This window comes from Rhinopithecus bieti, unplaced genomic scaffold (genome assembly GCF_001698545.2).
Source record: "Rhinopithecus bieti isolate Rb0 unplaced genomic scaffold, ASM169854v2 scaffold_10223, whole genome shotgun sequence".
NCBI lineage: Eukaryota > Metazoa > Chordata > Mammalia > Primates > Cercopithecidae > Rhinopithecus > Rhinopithecus bieti.
In genome coordinates this window covers 2,234,644-2,240,896 of record NW_016806659.1, presented here as the reverse complement: position 1 = coordinate 2,240,896, position 6,253 = coordinate 2,234,644, and the positions used below count along the sequence as shown (strand labels likewise).

Genomic DNA, 6,253 nt, shown 5'->3' with positions numbered 1-6,253 from the left:
AAAAAAAAAAAAAAAAAAAAAAAAGAAATAAAAAATCTGAAAAGACCTGTAACTGGTAAGAAGGTTGAATCAGCAATCAAAAATCTCCTGATAAAAGTTGTGGATCTGATGGCTTCACTGCTAACTCTACCCAGCATTTAATAAACTAATGTCTATTATTCTCAAACTTTCCCAACAAATTGAAGAGGAAGGAATACTTTCTAACTCATTTTGTGAGGCCAACATTGCCCAGGTACAAAGCCAGACAAAGCTATGAACATTGATGTAAAAATCTTAGCAAAATACTAGAAAACTGAATTCGGCAGCATATTAAAAGGATTATACACTATGACCAAATGTGATTCATATCCGGAATGTAAGGATGGTTCAACCTGTGAAAACTGATCAATATAAAACATGACATTAATGCAACAAAGGGAAAAAATGACATGGTCATCTCAGTTGATGCTGAAGCAGCATTTGACAGAAATGAACACTTATTAAAAAAAGAAGCAACACTCTAGGAATAGAAAGAAACCATCTCAACATAATAAAAACCATGTATGAAAACTGAGGCAACACCATGCTCAGTAGTAAAAAGCTGAAAACTTCTCCCAAGATAAGGAACAAGGCAAGAATGCCCACTTTTGCCACTTTTTTCAACGTATTACTGGAAGTGCTAGCTAAACAATTAGGCAAGACTAAGAAATAAAAGGCATTCCAAATCAGAAAGAAAGAAGTACAGTGATCTGTGTTCACAGATGATCTGATCATATATCTAGAAAGCCCTAAAGTTCCACAAAGCACTGTGAGAACTAACAAGTGAATTCAGCGAAGTAGCAGGATACAAAATCAATAAGCAAAAATCATTTGCATTTCTGCACACTCACAATGAACAATCTGAAAAGGAAATTAAGAAAAGATCCTATATACAATATTATCAAAAGTATAAAATAGTTAGGAATTAACTTATCCAAGGATGTGAAAGACTTGTACAATGAAAACTACAAAATATTGCTGGAATAAATCAGACAAAAATAAATAGAAAGGCATCCCATGTTTGTGGATTGGAAGACTTAATATTGTTAAGATGTCAATACTACCCAAAGTGATCTACAAATTCAGTGCAATCCCCATAAAAATCCCAACAAACTTTTTGCAGAAATAGCAAAATATATCCTGAACTTCATATGGAATCTCAAGAAAAACCAAATAGCCAAAACTATCTTGAAAAAGAAGCAGAACATTGGACTCACACTTCTTGATTTCAAAATTTACTAAAAGCTACAGTAACCAGAACTGTAGTACTGGATAAAGATAGGCATAGATCAATGAAGCAGAATAGAGAGGTCAGGAATAAATCCTTGCATAAATGGTCAAATTAGTTTCTACAAGTGTGCCAAAACCATTTAATAGGTAGTGGACAATCTTTTCAACAAATGGTGCTGGGAAAACTGGATATCCACATGCAAAAGAATGAAATTGGACCCTTATCTAACCCCATATACAAAAGTTAACTCGAAATAGATCAAAGAGCTAAATATAAGAGCTATAACTATGAAACTCTTAGGAGAAAACACACGGCAAAAGCGTAATGAAATTGGATTTAGCAACAATTTCTTGGATATAACACTAAGACATAGGCAATAATAATAAAAACAGACAAATTGGATCTCATAAAAATTTTGCAAATTTGTGCATCAAAAGACACAATCAACAGACTAAAAAGACAATGCATAGAATGATAGAAAATATTTACAAATCATGTATCTAATGAAGGATTAATATTTAGAACATCTAGAGGACTATTAAAACCTCACAACAACCTCAAAAAAACCCAGTTCAAAAATGGGCAAAGGATTTTGTTATGAAAGAACTGAATCTGCTAGCACTGTGGTCTTGGACTTCCCAGAATTGTGAGAAATAAATATTTGTTTTTTAAGCCACCCAGTCTGTGATATTTTTGTTACAGCAGCCCAGCAGCTAAGACCGACTTGAATAGACATTTCTCCAAGGAAGATACACAAATGGTCAATAAACACATGAAAAGATGCTAAACATCACTGATTGTTAGGGAAATGCAAGTTAAAACCACAAGAAGATACCACCTCACACCCAGTAGGATGGCTACTTCATATCTATCTATTTATCTATCTATCTATCTATGTATCTGATCATCTATTATCTCACCAGACAATAACAAGTATTAGAGAAGATGTGGAGAAATTGGAACCCTTGTGCATTGCTGGTGGGAATGTAAAATGGGGCAGCTGTCATGGGAATCAGGATGGCAGTTCCTCAAAAAACTAAAAACTATAGTAGAGTTGCTGTATGATCCAGCAATTCTGCTTCTGGGTAGATATCCAAAAGAATTGAAAGCAGGGTCTTGAAGAGACATCGTACAGCCATGTTCATAGCAGCCAAAAGGTGGAAGAAACCACTGAACTGTATACTGAACTGTATACTTAAAAATGGCTAAGACGATACATTTTGTATTATGCAAATTTTGCCATAGTTAAAAATATTAGAAACAAAGAAGAATAACCTGGGATTTGTTATTCAGATTGTTCGAGGGTGTGCCTTAGGCTTTCTAGAACTACAGATTTGTAAGTTTCAGCTTTCTGCAAGAGGTGATACTCAGTGACACATCATTTCTTTCTTCCCCTTCTCCTTCCCCTTCCTTCTCTTTGTCCTTCTCTTCTCTCTCTTTTTTTTTCTTCTTAAAAATGCAAAGCTAACTATGATTAACCCAGAACTTTATGTAATACAGCCATGAGTCAGAAAATACTTATTTTCAGTCGATGTATCACGACTCCAAAGTCATGGGAAATAAGACATGGTGCTTATGGTGAGAAAACGATTACTATTGATTTACAGCCATTACCATACCAAAGGTGCCATAAATAGTCATCTGGGATGCTCCAGACGAGAGATTTAGGGGTGATCTAGCTTTCCAGTCAGTTGAGGGCTAAGTTCTTCACATCATTAAGAGAGACTTTAAAAAAATTTAAAATGTTTTCAAATAGAAATAAAAGTAATTTATTGTTTTGGATGCTATTGTAAATGATCTTGTACTTTTAATTTTATTTTCCAATTTACTTCTTGCTCCTGTATAGAAAGAAAATTAAATATGTAGATTCAAAAACTTATAGAAAATGTTTATAGTCATAGCTTTATTCATAATAACTTCAAACTGGAAATAACTCAAATGTCCTTCAACAGGTGACTGGATATTGGGGAATATCCCTGCAATAAAATGCTACTTAGCAATAAAAAGCTACTGTTTACTGTTTGGAGGAACGGAGGCAAGATGGCGCACTTCCGAGTTCTTCATCATCAACTTTTCCCGCGCGTGCGAAAATGCAGCCGGTGCTCGGGAAGGTGCAGATCAACAGGGCATGCGCCAGGTGACGTCAATCCGAAGAGACCAAGATTTACCTGGCCACACCTACGGAACGCCCCCCCCCCCCACAGGCCCGTGCCCCGCCTATTGCTCTCCCACTCCTAGAAAAGCTGCTCCCCGCAAGCGCCCCCAGCGGACTTCCTCAGCCCCCCACTCCTGTCGGGACTGCATCAGGAACTCCACCCAAGAGCTCCACCAGGCGACTCTCTTGGCCTCCTTTGCTGGAGGCTGACAGACCTCACCCTCCACACCTTCTTCCTGAAGCTAGGTGACCAAAAAATAAATTTGCAATTTTGCTCCGTAGCCTTGCCTACTCGCTTGGTTCTTTTGTGCTCGCTCGTGGTGGTCTTAGAAAAACAAATCCTTTACCTGCTACAATATGGGTGAATCTCAAAATATGCTGTGTGAAAGAGGTCAGACAAAAAGTACTTACTTCATGATTCCGTTTATTGTATTACATCTTTAGAAAAATAAAACCTCTATAGTGACAGGACAAGGCAGTGGTAGTCAAGGAATAGGAGGAAGTATGGGAGAGAGGGGCAGGAGGAAACTTCGGAGCAGTGATGGATATGTTCACAATCTTGGACTGTAGTTTCGTTTTATAGCATACATATATATCAAAACTTATCCAAGTTGTATAATTTAAATTGTGTTGAAAGTTTAATTATATGTAATTATACTCCCCCCAAGCTGTTAAACAAGGAATGAATCCTCCAGGAAAGGAAAAAAAGAGTTTTCTTCATTGCGCTTTGTATCCTGCAAACTTTGGTAGATTTAGTTACTAGTCCTTATAGTTTTTACAGGCTTTTGGGATTTTCCATCGTGCACAGTTATATCTTCCACTGTAAAAAGGCCAGTTTTATTTCGTTTGGCAGTCTTTATGACTTTTACTAATTTTTCCCTGCCTTTTGGGCCTGGGAAGGATCTCCATTTACTGTGCTGAAATGAAATGGTAGGTGGACACCCTTGTCTTGCTCTTGATCTTAGGGAAAGCATTCAGTTTTTCCACCAGTAAGTAGGAAGTTAACCATATATATTTGTCCGGATGTCCTTTATCAGATTGAGGGACATTCATTCCTACTCCAATTTAAAAAAAAATCACAAGTGGTTGTATTTTGTCCAAATGGTTTTTCTGCATCAATTGATACAATCATGTTGATTTTCTCATCTTTTTGTTATGTGTTGATTAGATTTTCGATGCTTGATGGCATTGATGTGGGGGATTAATTTTGAATTTTAAGCAAATCATATTCCTGGGATTAACTCCACTTGGTCATGGTTTTAAAGTTTTTTGTGGGTTGTGGTGGCTTTAGGAAATGAGTTGGAAAGTATTTCTTTCTCCTCTGTTGGCTGAAATAGTTTGTGTAAGATTTTATAGAATTATCAGGGAAAACCATCTGGGCCTGAATTTTCTTTTTGGGAAGGTTTTAAGTAATGTCATTAAAAAATAGACAGATGAAAGACTTTCCGGATTTTCTTTTTTTCTAGGTCAGTCATGTGGTGATTTCTGTCTTTCAAGGCTTCTCCATTTAAAATCTAAGTTGTATAAATTTATTGGCATGGAGTTTGTCATGGTATTTCTTTATATCCTTTCTATTATTATTATCCATATTATTATATTTATAGATATATTATACTATATTATTATTCTATATTATTATCTATATAATATTTCTATTATTATTATCAAATCTAGGTCTTCTTGCTCAGCTCAGTAAAGGCCAACATCCACACCAGGGTTTTGCAGGGAGAGAAAGGAGGGTGTTTATTTGCAGGGCAGCAAGCAAGAAAAATCAGGCAGCTCACACTTAAGACCTGACCTCCCTGGTGGCTTACAAGCAAGGGCTTTTAAAGGCAGGGGTACATTTCAGGAAAGCAAAAGTTACAGGCAAAAGAGTAAGTCAATACATGGAGGTTTGGCCTAAAAGGTAGGATATCTTTAAGGCAGGGGTGGGGCCCACAGGTCATAGGTGGATTTAGAGATTGTCTTATTTTCAATTCGTCAAGAAAGCAAAACTTTGTCTAAAACTTGAAGTCCACAGAAAGGAATGTTGAGCTCCGGCCTGTGGACGTGAGCCTCTCCAGGCCTCTCAGGAAGAAATTCAAAACAAAGAATGGTAGTCAGTTCCCCCTCACGTTAGGTCTAAGTTCCAGCGGATGGCGTTTTTCAGTTGGTGGAGGTCTGGGTTTTTGAAAACCAACTCAGGGACATATGTTAAAATACTCTCTTTAGTTTCCATAGGAACCAAACATCTTGTGACTCTAACTTCCTTGCTATTGTTTTAAGCTATTACCTTCTTGCTTAGTGGGTTGCTCTTCACTTCTCAAGGCCGGCTGGGTGTCTGGAGTCTCCCTTGAAAAAACTGAAGATGTTCCTTTATTTCCATGCTTGGCAGAGTGGGAGGAGAGGCCCAGCAGGCCAGGAGGAGGGGTCCCTGCTCCATCCCATTATGTCTGTAGCATCTGTAGTGGTGTCTACTCTTCCCTCCCTGATGTTGGTATTTTGTGTTTTCTCTTCTCTGTCTTGCTTAGTCCAGCTAGAAGTGTATTGATTTTTCTTAACCTTTCCAAAGAACCAACTTTTGTTTTCATTTATTTTCTCTGTTGGTTGCTTATTTTCTGTTTCTATTGATTTCACTTTTATATTTGCAGTTTTCTTTTGTCTACTTATGTTGGGTTTAATTTGCACTTCTTTTTTAGTTTTTAAAGGTGAAATCATAGGTGATTAATTTTAAACCTTTTTTTTTCTAGGATAGTTACAGCTTTAGCTGTATTCTACATATATTGATATGTTGTATTTTAATAATATTTAATCTATTTATTTAGAGATTTTCCAAAATTACAAAAGTATTCAAATTAAATTCCTTTTGG

General features: G+C 36.7%; 1 long non-coding RNA gene across 1 annotated transcript in view; it reads left to right on the top strand.

Annotated features, from left to right (window-relative positions):
* LOC108533025 (uncharacterized) overlaps nucleotides 1-3,351 on the top strand; it is an 11,852-nt gene extending 8,501 nt beyond the window's left edge. The window contains exon 5 of the long non-coding RNA XR_001886621.1: nucleotides 3,202-3,351. This is a non-coding gene — a long non-coding RNA (uncharacterized LOC108533025). The remainder of the gene's footprint in view (nucleotides 1-3,201) is intronic.
* The last annotated feature ends 2,902 nt before the right edge of the window (nucleotides 3,352-6,253 follow it).